A 21,749-nucleotide genomic window follows, 5' to 3' on the forward strand; every position below is an offset into this window, starting at 1 on the left:
TGGTTTCGTCTTTTGATGTCTTATAAAAGTGTCGTCTTTTAGCTTCTTTATCCCGTTTTCTTGCCCTTTGATGAAGGATTTGAAGACCCGGAGTGAGGCTCGTGTTTTATGGACCATTTATTCGAAGAATAAGGAGCGTTTAAGGTAACGGTGATAGGTTACTCGACAAATGTCAAATCTCCGTCTTGTTGTATCGTTTTATATGCTCTTTTTCTCATAAAGTTTGGTTCTTTACTTGTCTCATTCGTATGGTAAATTTTCGTTTGATATTAGTGTCTGAAATGGTCTGTTTTGGGACGGTCTTGTCCTCTGTTTAGGGCATTCGAAATAAGGGTTGTGTGGACTATTTTTACATGGTAATTTCGAGTAGTGTTGGGTGTAAATCCATTGTTGTTATTCATGAAATAGTTGTGTTTAATTTCCGTCTTAATCTCGCCTTAAAAGTTGTCTGAAAATGGGTTGAAGAGGACTGTTTGGGTGCCGTTTTGGAGCCGTGACAGAGCTGAGTTGGGCTCTATTTTGGGCACGAGATTATGATGTTATGGGGACAGTTTTGGGACGGGAATAGGGCGAGTGTTAGGACTGTTTGAAGTCTGTTTTGGAGCGACTTTTGTGTGGTCTTTCGGGACCGATTTGAGCTTGCTTTATACGTGTCAAATTCCATCTTGTTTATAATAAAAAATCTCGTGTTAAGTGCCTGTATATAGACCGTGTTGGGTACTGTTTTGGTAGCTGTTTCACGGGCTGCTGGGCAGCCGTGACAGGGTGTTCGTGGGGATGTTTGTAGGCTATTACGGGCTGCTATTTAGTGGGTTATGCTGCCTAGTAGATGGACGGTTGTTGATTGATTGGCGTGAAAGTGAGAAACTGTGGGGTGTGTTTGAATTTCCCTTGCAATTTGAGAAGGGTATATCTTTTCTTTGGGGCGATTTAATGTATACGTTTGAGGCTTTGAATATCGGTCAAGAGAGTTGGAATTGTTATGGTTAATCCTTAGGATGTCCGGAGGAAGGGGATTTTTATGCACTCTAACAGATGGAATGTTGTCTTATTGATTGATGGCTTGGAAAACTATATGATTGAGATTAAGGTTAGTGTGGTATTTGTACCATGTAAGAGTTTAATTTCATTTGAAGCTTGGAATTACCATATTGAAGTGTCACGTAAAACTGATGTATACTACAAGAGTCTAAAATTCGAGATAATAGTCTAAGAGTAGTTATTTATTTAATTTTCGTCTCATGCTTTATATAACGTAATTCGTTAAATATCGTTCATTCTTATATTCTTCTCACATGACTTATAATTATGAAATACATTTATTAATTATTTCATTTGTCTATGAAATGACATGTTTCCATTTTGATATGAGTCCAATGTAATTATTCATGCCTTGTGAGTATTAAGTGGTTTAGCTTACAATTGAGTCATTTATAATTGAATGCTTATTTTGCTTATTATAAATGGTTTATTTCCGTTTGTTTACATTTTTATGCAAGTGACAACTATTGAAGAAATGGGTTACTTATTCATATTCATGATTATGATTTGACATGAAATGTCTTACTTAGATTATCATCGGTTCATTACATGTAGTAGTCTCTTTCCAAGTTGATTCGCATCGCTTGGTTGAGTCGTATTCTTATGATAATGCCTTTATGCTATACAGTATTGCTTAACTTATCTTTACGCCTCTTTCAGACTGTCCTGCTGATTGTGGGTTTAGCTCATATCTTCCGCCTCTTTCGGACTGTCCTGCCGATTGTGGGTTCTCGATTTCCGATTTAGGGTTCGGGTCTTGGATGCGGACTGTCCTGCCGCATGTCGAATCGGGAACTTTGTTGTCCCGAGAGTCTGGCCAGATTTAGACTAGGACTGAGTCTTTGGAGTACCATTGTCGTCCTACCAGGGGAATTATATTTTGATATATGAGTAGTAAAGGTCTTGCTTGGTTATAGATTTTGGTATTTGTCTTTCAAGGCAAGAGATATGCCTTGTGTTGTTTGTCTTGGTCCTATCAGATACTAGGGGTGAGCTATAAGCCCTCTAGTTGCGATATAATCGTCGGAATTGATGTTTCCATCCGTTCTTATGGTGAGATGCAAGCTATAAGTATGAATGTGACATTAGTGGCCACGTCCCGTGAATTGTTTGCTAAGTGGTTTTCCAAGTAATGGCTACAGTTTCTATTTTTGTAATTTATATTGATTGATCCCTACTTAACCGCTTCACATAATTCATATTATAGTCTCATATCTATGTTGCATTCCCTTGAAATGCGTGCTTTTGCATAAAAGACCATATTCTTGTCTTTTATATTATTTAATTGTCTCCCATGAATAGCTGATTCTTTATTATGCTAATGTTGATCTATCTTGTTCCATCTCATTCAATTGCCATGTTTAATTATAAACTTGATATTCATATCTTTTGTAAGTGTCTTACATGACTTACCTGTGTTAGTTCTTTGTTATGTTCGTTTCGACATTTTGTAGCTGGGAGAACCTTGAGTTACTCCCCCCCTGACTGTGGCGTTCATGTTTACATGAATGACATGTATTAGTTGGTGCATCTATGGGGTGAAGACATGTGTGAGCTAGCGAGTACTTTGGCCTAGTAGTTGGTTTATTAGGATTGCTTAGACTCACCTTTTATTGTATTGTCCTTCGAGGGATATATTTTCCCTCACCTTGACTATCACGTTTGTATAATTTAAACTTTATTTCCGCATTCTTTATTTATGTTTTGGATTTTAATGAACCAGTCCTTTAAATTTTAAAAGTTTCAAAATTTTCCAAATTTCCGCTTGAATTTTATAAGTGGTATTTTTCGCGTTACCGCGGGGGTTCACATAACATTCCGATGTGTCGAACATTCTCTTATTTTGTTTAGTCGTTTGACAGTCTGAGAACCTTTGTATTTTCGTTTATCAGTTTCGGAGTTGGTTGTATCGCTTTAACTTTATTATTATTAAAGTACGTTTCGTTATTGTCTATTTGATTATCATTTCCTCGGGTACCTGAGATGGTAGCACTCTCATGCCTTAAGTGGTCCTGGTAAGGCATTTGGAGTATAAGTAATGAAACTAATGAACTTAGGGAGTCAAACTAAAATGAACCTGGGTAGGAGTTGCTAGGAGCTAATGGAAAGACTTGGGAGACGTCCTAAAGTCGCGAACTCGCCTTACAACTTTGAACTGATAACTCTGGGGTGTGTGTTGGGATCATTATGTGTTTATCTTGTATGTTGTAAATCTTTCTAGTAGTGTGTTGTGTGAATTGGTGGATGCGTGCATGTGGAGGATAGGAGATGTGTGGTGAAAGATGATGATGATATAAGTATATATGTCATTGATTGAATACATGAAATGCATGATGGCTGATTTATAACGTGGCTAATTAGAAACATGGAAGGGAAGTTATCGTTGCTTGTATATATATAGATATCGTATATATGTTTGTCGTCTTGCATAAAAGTATAGATGGCTGGAAGCGTTGAGTTGAACATGCGGGTAGTTTACGAGTCAGCGTGACTCGATCGAGTGGGGGGGCACTTGATCGAGTAGGTGAGAGACTCAATCGAGTGGGTGTAACTCGATCGAGTGGGATGTTTTTCGTTTCTGGGCAGTAGCCTGATTTTGGGCACTCGATCGAGCAGGTTTGGGCACTCGATCGAGTGGGTCAACTCGATCGAGTAAGTAAGTGGCTCGATCGAGTTCATTTTTGGTTGCTTTATACTCAGGTTCTGGATTCGAGGCACTCGATCGAGTAAGTGGGTAACTCGATCGAGTGGCCTCAACTCGATCGAGTGAGTTTTGGAACTCGATCGAGTAGGTGCTGTACATGTCGTTTTCGTGCTTTGAGATATGGGATGTGTGTTCATGTTTACCTTTTCTTATATAGTTTCAAGATGGCGCCGAAAAGAACTGCGTTGTATGCCAGGGCTGAGAACATGAGTGTGGATGAGATTGTTAAGATGTTGGAGCACCAAGATGCTCTTAGAGTGGCTTTAAAGAAATTCGGGAAGGATAAAGAGGCGGGGGTGGATCATGCCAAGATAAGTATACATAAAGCGAGGTTTAATCCGAAAGAGTACATGGGCACGGGTGCGCCAATTCTGCTGGATAATTGGCATAGAGAGATGGAGAACATACTCAATTTGGTTTATTGCCCAGAGGAACTTCAAGTGGAGCAGGCTGCGTTCTACTTGAGGGAAGCAGCTGAGAGTGGTGGGATAAAGTTACGATGAGTGCTCTGGACTTATATGTGAAACAGGGGTTAACTGCTATACTGTGGGATGAGTTTAAGAGGACTATGAGGCGAGAGTTTATGCCGGAGCACGTGCGTAGCAAGCTGAGAGAGGAGTTTGATGATTTCAAGATGACTTCCGATATGACAGTTGCTGAGTATTATCACAAGTTCAACGAGAAATCTAGGTATGCAAAGGATATGGGGCTGAGCCAAGAGAACTTGGCATTGAGGTTTGAGAAGGGGTTAACACCCAAGATCATGGAGAAGTTGCCGTTAGGGGTCCTTACAGATGTCAAGGAGGTATATGAGCATGTCGGGAGAGCTGAGAGCTTGGTAGAAATGACTAAGGAGAATCAAGAGAGAGCTTCTGAGAAGAGGAAGGCCGAGAGCGAGGGTGGTGGTCATTCTAGCTGCAGGAGGGGCGGCCATAACCAGGTGAGAGCTTACTCTTCGAGGTTAGGCTTCAGTGGTGGAGCTTCTTATGGGCGTGGCCGTGGTGGTGGTGGTAGTAGTTGGGGTTTGTCTTGCTTTAATTGTGGCGGTATGGGCCACAACGGGCATGAGTGTACCAGTGCTGTGAGCGGGAGTTTCCAGAGATCATCACAGGGGAGTTTCTCTCAGGGCCCATCTCAGAGTTATGCTAGTAACAGGCCGGATGGGTCGTGGAATAATCAGGGTGGTCAGAGTAACAACAATGGTGGGGCTAACCGCAATGGCGGTAATTTAAACCAGAGACCGGCGACGAACAACAACAACCAGGGGTTGGCTGCTAAGTCGTCTACTTCAGCTAGGACTGTCCAGGGAGGTGGAAAGAAGACCAGTGGTAAGCTGTTCATGATGGAGAAGAAAGCAGCTCAGGATGATGCACACGTTATCACGGGTACTTTTCTTGTTAATGGAGTCTTTACCTTTGTTTTGTTTGATTCGGGAGCGTCACAGTCGTTTGTATCATCGAGTCATGCTAAACTTTTGGGTTTGAGTGAGTATGAGTCTGTAAAAGAAGAATTTTTTTATACCGTCAGGTGAGTCCGTATCATGTGGGCGGTTGTATAGAGGTGTGTCTATGATAGTTGGGCAGGTTGACCTACCAGTGGACTTGTTAGAATTCCCTTTGGATGGTTTTGAGATGATAGTTGGTATAGAGTGGTTTTGTAAGTACAAGGCTAAGATAGACTGTCATCAAAAGAGGGTTCTTTGAGAGGTCCTAAGGGGATTAGTGTGTCTTATCGTGGGTTTGTTGTCAAACCCAAAGTCAAGTTGATTGCAGCGGTGACCTTGAAGTCTTATCTGAGGAAGGGATGTTCGTTGATCTTATGCCATGTGAGAGACCATAGTATGGAGAGTCCGACAGTTGAGCAGATACTAGTGGTGGGAGATGTTTTTCCAGATGAGATACCGGGTTTGCCACCGAAGAGGGAAATAGATTTCAGTGTTGAGTTGAAACCGGGGACGGGGCCAATCTCTAAGGGACCGTATCGTATGGGCCCTAAGTAGTTGGAGGAGCTAAAGAAACAACAAGATGATTTGATTGAAAAGGGGTACATTAGACCTAATGTATCACCGTGGGGAGCACCAGTCTTGTTTGTGAAGAAGAAAGATGGGAGTTTGAGGTTATGCATCAATTATAGAGAGCTGAAGAGGGTTACCATGAAGAACAAGTATCCTTCGCCGAGTATAGATGATTTGTTTGATCAGTTGAACGGTGCAGCGGTCTTTTCTAAGATCGATTTGAGGTCGGGTTATCATCAGGTGAAGATTCGGGATGAGGACATATCGAAGACAACTTTTACATCGAGGTATGGTCACTATGAGTATGTTGTGATGCCGTTTGGGTTATCTAACGCACCTGCAGTGTTTATGGATTTGATGAACTGGGTCTTCAGTCAGTTTTTGGATCGGTTTGTGGTGGTCTTTATCGATGATATCTTAGTCTACTCTAAGACTAAGGAGGAGCATGAGGAGCATTTGAGGATAGTGTTGCGGACTTTGCGAGACAATCAGCTATATGCAAAGTTGCCTAAGTGTGAGTTCTGGTTAGAGGAAGTTGCTTTTCTGGGACATGTGATTTCAAAGAAGGGTGTGGTTGTGGATCCTACAAAGATAGAGACAGTTACTCGGTGGGAAGCACCGAAGAATGTGGCAGAGATCAGGAGTTTCTTGGGTTTGGCAGGGTACTATCGACGATTCGTGAAAGACTTTTCCAAGATAGCCAGACCTATGACATCTTTGATGAGGAAAGAGAATAGGTTTCATTGGGATAAAAGTTGTGAGACGGCGTTCCAAACATTAAAGGAGCGTTTGACCACAGCTCCAATCTTAGCATTACCTGAAGGGAGTGAGAACATTGAGGTGTATACAGATGTCTCAAAGAATGGTTTGGGATGTGTGTTGATGCAGAACGGGAAAGTGATTGCATATGCTTCTAGGCAACTGAAGCATTATGAGGAGAACTATCCGACACATGATTTAGAGTTGGGTGCAGTTGTGTTTGCTCTCAAGATTTGGAGGCACTATCTTTATGGGGCGACCTTTAAGGTGTTTTCAGATCACAAGAGCCTCAAGTACATCTTCACTCAAAAGGAGTTGAAAATGAGACAGAGAAGGTGGATGGAGCTGATTGGGGATTATGACATGGATATTATATACCATGATGGGAAGGCTAATATGGTTGCAGATGCGTTGAGCAGGAAGAGTGTGCATTCTCTTTGCACAGCTATGTCTTTGATGAGGTTGAGAGATGAGGTGGGAAAGATGGGGATACATATGATACAGAAAGGGGATGCTAGAGGGGACTTGAGAGTGGAGCCAGACCTTTATGATGATATTCGCAGGAAACAGACGTTGGATCCTAAGATTGAGGAGTGGAGGGCTGGAGTAGAGCAAGGGATGGTGTCTAGATTCTCTTTTCATACAGATAGCAGTGTGAGATTCGATGGTAGATGGTGTGTACCCAATGATGAGGAATTAAAAAGATGATCATGACAAAGGCTCATTGCACACCATATTTGGTACATCCAGGAGGTGACTCGTTATATAAAGATTTGAAGAAGACTTTTTGGTGGCCTGGGATGAAGAAGGAAATAGCTGAGTTTGTGGCTCGTTGTTTGACATGTCAGAGAGTTAGAGGGGAGCAGCGACGACCACAAGGTAAGATTCAGTCTCTTGAGGTACCTGAGTGGAAGTGGGAGTCCATTTTTATGGATTTTATAGTGGGTTTGCCGCGGAGTCAATAGGGTAACAACATGATATGGGTTATAGTGGATCGATTGACCAAGTCAGCTCTTTTTGTGCCGATAAAAGATACTTGGACAAAGATACAGTTAGCTTTGGCTTATAGGAAGCATGTGGTTCGTTTGCATGGGGTGCCTAAGGATATAGTGTCCGATAGAGATGCGAGGTTCATATCACGATTTTGGAAAGAGTTGCAAAAGTTGATGGGAACTACCTTCAAGATGAGTACTGCATTTCATCCTGCGAGAGATGGCCAGACAGAGAGGACCATCAAGACTTTGGAGGATATGTTGCGAGCTTGTGTTATGGATTTTGGTGGTAGCTGGGAGGAGAGGTTGGACCTGATTGAGTTTTATTATAACAATAGCTATCACACGAGTATTGGTATGGCACCGTTTGAGGCTTTGTATGAGAGGAGATGTAGGAGTCTGATTTGCTGGGATGATAGAGCTGAGGCCGTGGTTTTGGGACCACAGATGGTACAGGAGATGGTTGAACAGGTTAAGCTGATTAGACAAAAGATGAAAGCGGCTCAGGATCGACAAAAGAGTTATGTAGATTTACATCATCGTCACATAGAGTTTCAGGTAGGGGACAAGGTTCTGTTGAAGGTGTCTCCTATGCGTGGGGTCATGAGATTTGGTAAGAAAGGAAAGCTGATCTAGAAGTTTATTGGCCCTTATGAGATTTTGGATCGTGTAGGTAAGGTAGCTTACCGGTTAGATTTACCAGCTGCTTTGGATAGAGTGCATATTGTGTTTCATGTGTTTCAACTGCGGAAGTATGTGAGTGATTCTTCATATGTGTTAGATGTGGAGAACATCGAGTTGGATGAGTCCTTGTCTTATCTTTGAAGTACCGACATAAATTCTTGACCGCAAGGTTAGGAAAACTAGACATGGGGAAACAGTGTTGCTTAAGGTTCTTTGGTCTAACCGTGAGGTTAAGGAGGCTACTTGGGAGGCGGAGGAGGCTATGAGGGAGCGGTATCCGTCTCTTTTTGATCAGGTATGTGTGTTTACGGGGACGTAACCATGTTTCTTTTAGGGGGGTAGGAGATGGTCGCATAGAGTTTTTATATGTTTTATGTTGGTTTTAACACAGTTAGTTGTTGTCTTGAGTCGGATTGAGTGTTGTTTTGGGAGGTGTGTTTTGAGTTTTGTTTTGAGTTGTGGTTATGTTGTTGTGTCAGGATGGTGATGGTGTGTTTTGTTGTTGTCTATGGATTGAACTTCGGGGACGAAGTTCTTTTTAAGGAGGGAAGACTGTAATACTACGGTTTTCTAGGTCTATGAGTACTCTATCGAGTAAGTAGGTTCTTATGCAAAACAGTAATCTGCCTATAGGGTACTCGATCGAGTAAGTTGGGAACTGATACGTGCATTTTATATAGTCTTTTTAGGCCTTTTCATGCACGTATTTCCACGCTTTTATCGTAGTTTATGCTACGAAATGCCCCGAATATGCTACTTTGGTTTGTTTTGTCTTATTTGCAGGAATAAACCAGAAAGTAGTGAAATCAAGCCTTTTACCGTCCGTTTAGCATGCATTTGGAGGAAGAGTGAATTTGGAGCGGAAATGTAGCTATTTTGAGATGCGCAAAGAAGAAAGATAGCTAGGCGAGCAAAGGAAGAACTTCAACTTACTAGTGCCTACTTTGAAGAGCCATATCTCGATTTCTCCAACTGATATTCAGGTCATTTCTATTGGAAATGAAAGTTTGTCATCTTAGCTTTCTAATGCCACCGGAATCACCCTGTTTGACCAAGTAACGAAGAAATGGCAGCCGTTTGAAGTTCAGTGCGCAAAGCAGAAAATTGTGCGCTGGAAAGTACTCGATCGAGTAGAATTATGTTCGATCGAGTCCTTTTTCTACTCGATCGAGTAGTTGCATTTTAGGATTTACTCGATCGAGTAGATTTTCTACTCGATCGAGTGGTTTAAGCTTTATTTTACTCGATCGAGTGGTTTTAAATCACTCGATCGAGTGGATTCTACGGGCTTGGGCTTTTTAGTTTATTTCCGTCATTAGGTTGAATAATTCCTATCTTCTTATAAATAGGAGAGTAGGACGTCATTTGTATCTCTCTCTTCTCCTCCCCTCTCGGGATCTCTTATAATTCTAATACACTGTTACTCTGCTACTTTATTCATCTCTAATTTCCCGATCCTTTTCTACTGTAACTTCTTTCCCTTCCTTTTCCTCTTTAATTTATGTTTATGTTATTGTTCTTTCTCTCTTCCTTGCTCCTTATTTAATTATGTCTAGCTAATTCTCCTGCTTGGATTAGGTGATTCAATAGACCGATGTTAGTTGCTAATTAGGTTATTAGATCTGTCGTTGTAGTCTATGTTGTTAATTGCTGCTTTAACTGTATCCTGCTAGTTGAGTCGACACAATTAGCCTTTTAATTTAGGTAAGCCTTGACCTACCGAAAGGTTGGAAGGGGTGAGACCTGCAGTGAACAATAGGATGCTTAGTGAGGGCGAAAATTAAGCTAATAGCATTTTAGGGCGAATTGAGACCGAAAGGAGATATTCGTTGCCCCTTAGACCGACACATCGACTGATCTGTGACCTTAGCTGTGATTAACTGACGTTTATTGATGACCCAAAATCCTAGTTCCCTTCTCTTACTGTTAATTTCTCTCTTTTAATCTCTTAATAGTTTTAGTAAAATAATTTAAACCCCCATTTCTGTGACATTCTGACAGACTGAGTTAAACAGATAATTAGCAAAATAGCCTCCCTGTGGAAATAGACCCTACTTACCGCTGACTTTTGTTAGTAGTACTTAGGTATTTATTTTTGGTACATAACGACCGTATCAAATTTTGGCAACGTTGCCGGGGAGGCGACGCTTTTATCTGTTTTATTTTGTTTGTCTTTCGCCTCAAGGGAAGACTAAGTACCTTGAGGCTGTTCTTATCTTTTTCTTTAGTGCTGTTTTGATAGGCCTACAGGTTTATTAGACAGGCTACCGAGGGAGATTATCGAAGGGAAGGCTTGAGTACCTTCGATCCCTTTTGCCGAGATGACATCTGTCTCCCGACTAACCGCTCAGTTTGAAGCCCAATCTGAAAAACCTGCTAGTTGGGAAAGGAAGAAATCTTGGGGTTGTGGTAATTACTGCACTTCTCCTACGCCACATCCACCCTATCAATGGCCACCGCAACAAGATCCTCCTGATATACAAGAAGAAGAGATTGCGGAGCTGAAATCTTTGTTGGAGACACTTGCATTCCAAGCGCAAGAAAATGATAGACGCACTTTTTCGCGATTTGATAAGCTCGAGTCTGTAATTGCTCAGTTAGCTGCTGAGTCTGATAGTTGGCAACCAGAAGAGGTATACGTTACTGAGAGCGGTTTTTCCCATGAAGAACCCGTGTTGCCCAATGCTGAGGATGATCTTTATGACTCAGATGACGAATTTCTATCATATTTCAATAGCTTACACGAAGATTTCAGCGCTGTACAAGAAGAATCACTCGATCGAGTGACTTATATTAGTCGATCGAGTGAATTTCCAGAAGAAAGTTCTCGATAGAGTGATATGTCTACTCGATCGAGTGAAAATCAGGAAGGAAGTGGTCGATCGAGTAACAATTCTACTCGATCGATCGAATCGCAATGAGAGCAATAATTCGTCATGTGGATTTGTTCTAGATGACGGTTTTGATGATGATAACGGTTACGGTGAGCCTCCCTTATTCAAAGCTGAGTTGGATGCACATGAGGCTGTGATTTACGGGATGGATTCCATTGAGGAGGGTGATGAGGAAGCAGCTGAGTCGGTAATTGCTCCTAGCACGGAAGAGGTAATAAATTCCTTTATCTATGATTCCATTTTTGAGAGCAACCAACCCGAGGTAGTTAAAGATAATTCTATTATTGTTTGTTTGAATAGTAAAATGCCTCATATTACTCATGCTTCGTATTTCAATAATATGCCCCCTCCCAGACGGTTAATTAATTTAACTGCTTTGCACCGTACTTGTCATGTCAAAATTGCTAATCTGAATCGAGACCTTAATTTATTGACAATTGCTCCCGAGCTCCTCTATTTTGTGGATAAATTTAGGAGCTCTCATAGGAAATTTGTTAGACTTAAACAGTTAAACATTTTTATTTCCTATATTTTTATTCCACTGTGGTGCTACTTACATTTTTGTGTAGCACATGCGCAGATTTATGATTTAATGCTGCGCGCTTTGAGCTGTTTTGATTATGACTGTTTAGAGAGGCTCGAAGAAAAGAAGGTCGAGCTGGGACCTGACTGAAGCTAGCGCTACCTGGGAGGCAACCCGGAGATTTTGTTTTTCTTTTTCTATTTCATTTCAGTTGTAATAAATGGTTTTCATACCATAAACTATATCAGTATAGTTGCTTTGTCAGTTTTGCGGGCTACTTTTATTGCGTTTTGCGAAATACATCGATCACTCGATCGAGTACTTTTTGTACTCGATCGAGAGCTTTTGCTGCTGAAATCACTCGATCGAGTACTTATTTCACTCGATCGAGTACCTGAAAAAAAAAAAAAAAAAAAAATTACTCGATCGACCACTATTCCTCTCGACCGAGCTGTTTTTGACGCCCTTTGCTTGGATTCGCTTCCTGTGACGATATTTGAGCTGTTTAGCGACCTCCTACGTTGCTGGCTGGTTTGGGGAGGTCCCTTATTTGCGCAATCTTGTGAGCTTTCCGCATTTACTCTCTTTCTCTTTTAGTTTGCGTTTCCTTTCCATGTTTTGGTACAATGGGGGCATTGTACGGTTTGGTTTGGGGAGGTAATGCATCCATATCTGTGTCTGCATCTTGTTTTTATTGCATTTCTGTTGTCACGTTTAATTTCCGTATGTATTGTTGTTTATTCTTATTAAAATCAAAAATCTCATAAAAATTCAAAAAATTTAAAATTCAAAAAATTTCACCTTTATTTTAGCATATAGGTTGAGTCGGAACGGTAGATTTCTATGATGATATTGCACTGCAATTGTCTTTTTGCTTAAGCCTTGCATTAAACTATTATCTTTTAGCTTTGTCTTTTGCATATCTACGAGTTTATGTTAAAATTTAGCTGAACGAATAGACTTGACCTGAAATTTTGGCAACCTACTTATATATTCTAAGGATTAGAGCCGTATAAACTGGTGTCATTTGTGACCAGTTTCATGTAGGATTGTAAGTAGTTACTCCTTGCATATCATGTTCATCAATTTGCACATATATGAAATTCAATTGCTTTTTGCCTACATACATTCGGGTTAGTGGTTGGTGTCACATGCAGGGAGGTGCTTACATTCCCTTTTCTTTCATTTTTACCCATTTAACTCCACATTAGCCAAATTTGCCTGTTGACCCTTAGCTACATCCAAATTTAGCCTGCCTTGTCAAGCTAGTTTAGATTATCTTTGCGGTACATAATTTATTGTGCCAAGTTTGGCTTGTTTTATATTGATTCGGAGTTGGTAATCTATGAAGAAAGGAGGTTGATGAAAAAAAACGTGAAAAATGAAAAATGAAAAAAAGGAATTCGAAAAGAAAAGAAAAAGAAGAAACCGAAAAAAAAATAGAAAAAAAAAAAGAAAAAAAAAGATGTTGTTTGATGAGACGGTTTCACTCCTATGCTTTATTTACATTTATTGAGGAGTATTTTTCAGTTCGGTTTGGTGAGTTTTATGCCAAATGAAGGGCATTGTGCTTAATTTCATAATTGAGTTGGAAATGGATGTTATCATATGGTTCTGTTTAGGTACTAGCTTGGTCACCTATACCTCCACATTCCAATAAATGTTTTGCCTTTTCTTACCCATTGCCTCACTTTACCATATTTTTGTAAGCCTTCGGCTGTGACAGGACCTTGTTTGGTTGGAATGTGTGTACGGTAGCTAGAATTGTCTATCATATTAGTTGCATGCATGTTGTGTAGGTCGTAGTTTAGGTGAGCGACTATTTCTCTTCCTCTCTTACATTCATATGCTTACCCTTTGCTTCATGAGAGAAGAGTGACCCGTGAGTGTCCATTATTAAAGGTCTTGCAAAGTCGACGGTTCAGCTTTATTATAAACATCTTACAACTCGTTTGCATTTGACTGTTTGCTATAAGTGTTAGTTTGTTGCATTAAATTGTTTTAAGTGGGCATTTGTAGCTAGCTCTGAGTTATCTTTACCGTTCCATTAGTTTGCATTTAGTTTACTCGAGGACGAGTAAAGGTTTGGTTTGGGGAGATTTGATATATGCATTTTATATAGTCTTTTTAGGCCTTTTCATGCACGTATTTCCACGCTTTTATCGTAGTTTATGCTACGAAATGCCCCGAATATGCTACTTTGGTTTGTTTTGTCTTATTTGCAGGAATGAACCAGAAACTAGTGAAATCAAGCCTTTTACCGTCCGTTTAGCATGCATTTGGAGGAAGAGTGAATTTGGAGCGGAAATGTAGCTATTTTGAGATGCGCAAAGAAGAAAGATAGCTAGGCGAGCAAAGGAAGAACTTCAAATTATTAGTGCCTACTTTGAAGAGCCATATCTCGAGTTCTACAACTGATATTCAGGTGATTTCTATTGGAGATGAAAGTTTGTCCTCTTAGATTTCTAACCACCGGAATCACCCTGTTTGACCAAGTAACGAAGAAATGGCAGCCGTTTGAAGTTCAAAGCAAAGCGAGAAATTGTCTTGTTGGAAAGTACTCGATCGAGTAGAATTATGTTCGATCGAGTCCTTTTTCTACTCGATCGAGTAGTTGCATTTTAGGATTTACTCGATCGAGTATATTTTCTACTCGATCGAGTGGTTTAAGCTTTAGTTTACTCGATCGAGTGGTTTTAAATCACTCGATCGAGTGGATTCTTCTACGGGCTTGGGCTTTTTAGTTTATTTCCGTCATTAGGTTGAATAATTCCTATTTTCTTATAAATAGGAGATTAGGACGTCATTTGTAGCACTCTCTTCTCTTCCCCTCTCGGGATCTCTTATAATTCTAATACACTGTTACTCTGCTACTTTATTCATCTCTAATTACCGGATCCTTTTCTACTGTAACTTCTTTCCCTTCCTTGCTCCTTATTTAATTATGTCTAGCTAATTCTCCTGCTAGGATTAGGTGATTCAATAGACCGATGTTAGTTGCTAATTAGGTTATTTGATCTGTCGTTGTAGTCGTAGTCTATGTTGTTAATCGCTGCTTTAACTGTATCCTGCTAGTCTAGTCGACACAATTAGCCTTTTAATTTAGGTAAGCCTTGACCTGAACCGAAAGGTTGGAAGGGGTGAGACCTGCAGTGAACAATAGGATGCTTAGTGAGGGCGAAAGTTAAGCTAATAGCATTTTAGGGCGAATTGAGACCGAAAGGAGATATTCGTTGCCCCTTAGACCGACACATCGACTGATCTGTGACCTTAGCTGTGATTAACTGACGTTTATTGATGACCCGAAATCCTAGTTCCCTTCTCTTACTGTTAATTTCTCTCTTTTAATCTCTTAATAGTTTTAGTAAAATAATTTAAACCCCCATTTATGTGACATTCTGACAGACTGAGTTAAACAGATAATTAGCAAAATAGCCTCCCTGTGGAGATCGACCCTACTTACCGCTGACTTCTGTTAGTAGTACTTAGGTATTTATTTTTGGTACATAACGACCGTATCAAGAACTCGATCGAGTAAGGATCACTCGATCGAGTAAGTCACTTACTCGATTGAGTAAGTGTGTTTGATGGGTTTATTTGGACGGGTTTTTTTTAATAACGCGAGATTAATATAAACGCTTTCGTCATTATCTCTTAAACTCTTTTTCAACATTCTTAAACCTTTCAAAGAGATTAGAAGTTACGTTGTTCGCATCTCTCGTGTTATTGGCAAACGCCAAGGCTAGTTTGGTCGGATCATCTCGTTCTTTACGCCGTTGTGATCATCGTGTCAAGGGTAAGTTCCTCGTATAATTTTTATAGCGTTTGGTTGAGTTTCATTAAAACCCTAATTAGGTAATGTTGGGGGTTTTGGGTGTTTTGTGTAGTATTGGTGGTAATTGTATGTGTGTATGTTATAGGAGGAGGATTCGTAGAGGAGAGATTCTGATTAGCTGCTAGTTCGTCTGTGGTGATTGCTATTCCAGGTAGGGTTTCCCTACTCAGTATTGGTTACATAGTGTTGTTGGTTCGTAAGATTTGAAAAAAGGTAGATCTCAACTTACAAGGTAAAACGATGAAGAAGAAGGTGAGCAGTCCTCTAATCCAAGCTTGAATCCTTTAATATGGTGTTTGTGAGGGTTTTAGAGAGAAGGGAGAGAGTTTGGAGAGATAAGGAAGAAGATAGAAATGAAATAGGAGAAGAGAGGTTTGCGGGTTTAAAACCCGTCTGCCCTAAGTGCACTCGATCGAGTGCCAAACACTCGGTCGAGTGCCGAGTCCACTCGATCGGGTGACCCTCACTCGGTCGAGTGTTCAATCCACTCGGCCTCGAGTAGAACGCAGTTCTCAACAATGACCAGTTTTCGTAAAACAGTCATATCTCACTCGTTTCTGGGTCATTTTGGGCGTGTGACCTACTGTTGGAATAAGTAAGAGAACAAGATATCACCTCCAATTGGAACCACATCAATACCATGTCAATATCTCAAGTTATGACGGTTTTAAGAAGACTCTTCTATAGACGGACATTATAACAACTCCACTAAGTCAAGTATAGGTTATACTCGGTTCATTTTATAGCTATACTTCACTCCTGAGTAGGATCATCAAACCCGAGGGTCTTCTCACGCATCCCAAGGTTCCTTTACGGATCCCAAAATATGTGGGTGTTACAATGCACCCGATCAAGTGCTGGTGGCAAAGCTAGCCGATAAACCACTTCACCTATCTGATCAAAAATCTCATAAGACCCTATAAATTTAAGGCTCAACATTCCTCTCTTGCCAAACCTCATAACGCCATGCATATGTGACACTTTCAAATTGTAATACTACGGTTTTCTGTACTGTTGGGTACTCTATCGAGTAAGGCTTACTCTGTTGAGTAAGTGAGTTTTGGTTTCAAAACAGTGTACTGTCTGATGGGTACTTGATCGAGTAGGCGTCACTCGATCGAGTAGGGGGCACTCGACTTACTCGATTGATTAAGCCGGTTTTACGGGTTATTTCGCCGGGTTTTGATATCAACGTGAGGAGGTTATATAAAGTTATTTTATCAATTTTTTTTTTTTTTACTTTTCACTGTTTTCTAAATTATATACACAAGAGAACAACTACGTAACTTCCCTTCCTCCTATTGCTATCAAATCTTAAGGGCTAGAGTCATAAGATCGTTGTGATCTTTACGCCGTTCAGACCGTCGCATCGTGGGTAAGATTCTAGTATGATTTTTATTTCGTTTTATTGTTTTTGGTCGAAACCCTAATTGGGTAATTTGGGGGATTTTGGGAGTATGGTGATTGTTAGATAGTAATTATGTGATTGTGTGATTATAGGAGGTGGTTTCGTAGAGGAGCAGTTTTGAATAGCCGATTGTGATGATCTTGGTGGTTCCAGGTAGGGTTTCCCAATTCGGTTATTGATTACATTGTATTTGATAGTTGATTGGTGATGGTTGTGATGTTGTTGATCTTTATCATATTGGTATTGTAATTGGTAATTGTCGTTGTATAGTTGGTTGGATGTGTTTGTCTGTGGTTCGCGAGGGGCGTCCTCGGCAGAATGGAGTCACTTGCGGGAGTGGCTTCACGCCCTTGATTCGCCCCTTGTGGTTCTCGTCACAAGGAGGATGTGCACATTAAGGAACTTGGGTTTTCGCTCGGAGTTGATGAGCGGAGATTTTGGTAGGATGGCTGCGGTCCCCTACTCACTACTACAAAAATCATTATAGACATCACTAAATAAACATCGGAGATTTTAAAAAACTGATGCATAAATAATAGACATAGGAGATTTGAAAAAAACAGATGCCTATACAATTCAATATACATCAGTTTTTTCTAAGAACTGATATTTATTAATCCATTTTTAATTGACCTTACATTCGAAAGTCTGATGTCTATTTAAATTCCAAAATCAGCTAGTCGTGCTTGTGACGGGCTAATCCCGTCACAAACTTGTGACCTCTCACAAAAAGGGAGAGGGGAAAAGGTGGGGCATCCCCCATGTGTTTCCTATTCATCTCTCAATGGGTATTTTGTGAGAGAAAACGGTATCGTCCGTCTTCAATGATATTTTGTGTTCCAAAATTACCCTAAAATCACCAAGTTCCCTAAATATTTAGTGAGTTATTCCTTACCCCTTCGGCAATCAACGCCCACTCGACTACCTCGCCTGCAACATGTCTGCCGTCGACGATCCTGCCGTCAAGGTAACTTCTTCTATATTTGAAACCCTCAATTTTATTTTAATCTTTGTACTGATTTCAATTTATGTTGAAAAAAAAGTTGGTTGAGATAAAGAAGAGATGAAAGAGTTATAGCTGAGAATAGATGGGCGATGTTCAAGGTTTGTTTTCGTAGCTTCTAATTGAACTAATTTTTTTTATATTGATGTCGTTCAATACTGGGTATTCCCTAAACTCTGATTATGAGATTCCATTTATCCTTTGATTAGCTTTCGATCCGACACCAGTATCTAAGGTGGCGAACTGAAATTGTTTGTTTATTGAATTGATAGAAAGTTCCTTGCTTTGTGTTTTTTTCTTTTCCCCTCCAGTATTGGCACGTTTGACTTCTTTTTCTCCAAACTCTGAAATTTTCCTTTAAATTTCATAATAAACGATTTTTGTTTATATCTTAGGGTTCCTATACACGATTAAACTTGATTAGGAATGAAAATATGTGTACTTTACTCTTATGGTTTATAATAATTTGGGAATTTTGGGTATAAGAGTTAGGGTTCATTATGGTTTAACTGTTGTGATAAGCTGATGAGGTAATCTATGTTGAATCACGGTGAATGAGCTTCATTGCTGATCTGGGGGTTGTAAACTGAAATTTCAGCACAGACAAGTTACCACCCTTACATTGAATTATGCAAGTCTAGGATGTATTGCACATGGTAGCTTTTGGACCAACCACGCACTCAAGTTGAAGGTATATTTGAAGTTCAGCAGACAACAAAGTTTCAAACAACATATTTTAGGACTAGCACTTTACTAGTTCTTTTCAAGGGATAGTTGTTGCAAATGGGTGAGTCATAGTCCATCTTGAGGGGTACTTTTCTAGCAACTCATTATGTTGTAGTTAATGGTGCTTAATGCTTTGTAAGTTTATCTCTCGGTGGTTTTGTTAAATGGTTTGGTTACAGGTTTCATGTTATGCCTCATATTGCTATTCTTAGCCTTCTTATTACTATTATTGTGTTTTATTGTTGCAGGTTCCAATTTATCCCTCAGATTAATGAGCAGTTTATTTGGTTAGCTTTTCAGAAAAATATTTCTTCGATGGTTTAATGGTTTATAAGCCCTAAGTGTGATTCTTGCTATCTAAATATCTCTTTCAGATGTCTCTTTCACATTTGGATTCTAATGCTTAGTGAGTTGCTGCACTTTTATCATTCATTAGTGAACTATGTCTGAGAATTCTTTAGTGTACATCAGATTAACCTAGGAAGTTTAATTGTTGGTCTTTGTTGCTGTTAAAATTTGCAGGTAGGACATTCTAAAATGAGTCACGATTAGATTGGGCTGTAAAGTCATAACTAAGAGCAAACTTGTTGCGTTGCCCGCATCTGCAAATAAATACTGGTATATATTTTCTCCCTGATAAAAGTTGAATGTATGAGTGTTTGGTTTAATATAATGGTTATTGTCTATGTGAAGCTACCTTAAAGCATGTGAGAGAGGGATTTGGTAAGTGTACTTGGTATACTTTGTGATGGGACTGCCGCCTCCATGGCTATGGTAAGAGAGGGATCTGGTAAGTGACCAAGGCAATAATCCTTTTCTTTTCCAATGTGTGACTTGGGTTGCCACCTCCACCAATTTTCTAGATTTGCGTTTTGAACGATTAAGAAATAATACGCATTTTCGGTTAGGATTGGCTTTATTGTATCTATTTACAAAGCAGATAGCAATCAACATTTTACTCACTTGGAAAAATTTTGGCATGTACTTCTATGGGAATGTAGGAACCATGAGGACCCGTACCAAAAGCTTTGCCATTCAGGAAAGGCAAGACTATAGTGAGTATTGTCATTTGTGCTATCTGTAGAGGGTTTGCTATCTGATCAACATTCTTCTCTTGATTTACTAGTCTAAACTCTTTAGGGTATGTCAAAATAGCATGACTACTTATTACTTCTATAAATCATGTGGTGTTTTTTGTTTTTAAAACCTTTTTTATCTTATGGATTGTGTTATTCTGATTCTATGTGCTTTTGATGTTTTGTAAGTATTTTCTCACAATCAAGCAAATCATGTGCAATGGGAGATGAGTAGATTTAGAGCTGTCTAGCGGGAAGTAGTTTCTCCTCTTGGACTCGGCATGTTATGCATTTTTTTCATTTTTGTTGACAAGTTAGTTCTCTAAATTATAGATCTTTTTGTAATTGACTTCGGATAATTGATTGAGTGTATACAAATATTTGTTGATAATTGAATCATCATGGATTTTTGATCATGTGTATGAGTAATGTTTTGGGCAACAATAGCGTGATAGTTTTTTTTTATTAAAAATAATAATAGTAGACATCAGTTTTTTGTTAAAATCCGATGTCTATGTTTTAAAAGAGACATCGGATTTTTAGATGTCTGATGTCTATGGTTTATAGTCAACATCAGAGTTTTCAAAAATCTGATGTCTAAATGACATAGACATCGGATTTTAGTAAAACTCCGATGTCTATTTAAAATAAAGTCCGATGTCTATTGGTCCTATAATGGACATCACTCAACTTAACATCGCTTGAGTATCTGATGTCCATTACTAAAAAAGTCTGATGTCTATAAGGAGTTTTGTAGTAGTTACTGGCGGTGTGGAATATCTGTTGCGATGAATATTTTGGCACGGCTACACACTTTAGTGTGTAGTCAAGTGTGTGGAGATGTGACGGAGTTGGATAATCGTATGTATTGTTATCTTGCTTATTTTGAATTGTGTAATCACTAACTGACCCTGTTAATTGTTTTAAAAATTGTGGTGATCCATTCGGGGATGGTAAGCAGTTATTGAGCAGGTATGAGATGGATTGCGCGAGGGATAGCTTGGATTGAGTCACCACGTGTCATTAGAGTCTTCCGATGTGTCTTGAACTTATATTTCTTTTCAGTTGGTTTGATATTTTGGAACAGATGTATTTTACTTTACAGTTTTGGGATTTTGGTTATATAATCACTTAAAATTCATTTATTTAAGTATGTCCTTTTATGGTCAATTTGATATACATAGCCTCGGGTAACCGAGATGGTAGCACTTCCATGCCTTAGTTGGTCTTGATAAGGCACCATGGTGTATGAGGGTGTTACAAAGTGGTATCAGAGGGACGATTTTGGAACCTCTAACTAATGAACCTAATGAATCTAGGGAGTTAAACTAAAATGAACCCGGGTAGGAGTTGTTAGGAGCTAATGCAAAGACTTGGGAGACATCCTAAAGTCGCGAACTCGCCCTACAACTTTGAACCGGTCACTATGGGGTGTCATGGGATCGCTATATGTTTACTAATGTTCTATTGCATATGTTAGATGATGTATTGTATGGATTTGTTGGATAGATGATTGTGGAGGAATGGAGGATGTGGTGAAAAAGGTGAAGTAGTTCATATGATGATATGTTGCGAATAATGATGTTGCATGTTGCATGTTGCATGTTGCATGATGGATGATTTATAATGTGGCATTATAGTAAAATGTGAATAAGATGTTGCATTTTATGTATATATATCCATATATTGGTTGCGAAAAGTTGTTGAGTTAAAGCATGCGGGTAGCTAGAGAGTTAGCATGACTCGATCGAGTGGGGGATACTCGATCGAGTAGGTTGGACTCGATCGAGTGGACTGAGCTCGATCGAGTGGGTATATGATAATGATGGGCAGTAGCTGCTAGTTTGGGGAACTCGATCGAGTAAGTGGAGTACTCGATCGAGTGTACTCGATCGAGTGAGGGCTACTCGATCGAGTACGTTTGGGGCTCGATCGAGTGTGTTTTGTTGTACGTTCTGGTCAGGTTCTAGAGTTGAGGCACTCGATCGAGTAAGTGGGCAACTCGATCGAATGACCTCTACTCGATGGAGTGGGTGTAGTTACTCGATCGAGTGTGGGCTGTAGAGGTCGTATATGCTTTGAGCCGTAGG

The 21,749-nt window shown here is 39.8% G+C and overlaps 1 long non-coding RNA gene across 7 annotated transcripts; it reads left to right on the forward strand.

The window, feature by feature from the left end:
- The first annotated feature begins 17,685 nt into the window (after positions 1-17,685).
- On the forward strand, positions 17,686-20,865 carry LOC141626616 (uncharacterized). Of its 7 annotated transcripts, none has more exons than XR_012536218.1 (4): positions 17,686-17,821; positions 17,898-18,989; positions 19,106-19,724; positions 19,849-20,865. It is a non-coding gene; the product is annotated as an uncharacterized LOC141626616 (long non-coding RNA). The 7 variants fall into 7 exon arrangements; XR_012536216.1 differs by having other exon boundaries at positions 17,898-18,870; positions 18,958-18,989; positions 19,106-20,865; XR_012536217.1 differs by having other exon boundaries at positions 17,898-18,644; positions 18,832-18,989; positions 19,106-20,865.
- Positions 20,866-21,749: the final 884 nt, after the last annotated feature.

The sequence above is a fragment of the Silene latifolia genome, chromosome Y, assembly GCF_048544455.1.
Source record: "Silene latifolia isolate original U9 population chromosome Y, ASM4854445v1, whole genome shotgun sequence".
Taxonomy (NCBI): Eukaryota; Viridiplantae; Streptophyta; class Magnoliopsida; order Caryophyllales; family Caryophyllaceae; genus Silene; species Silene latifolia.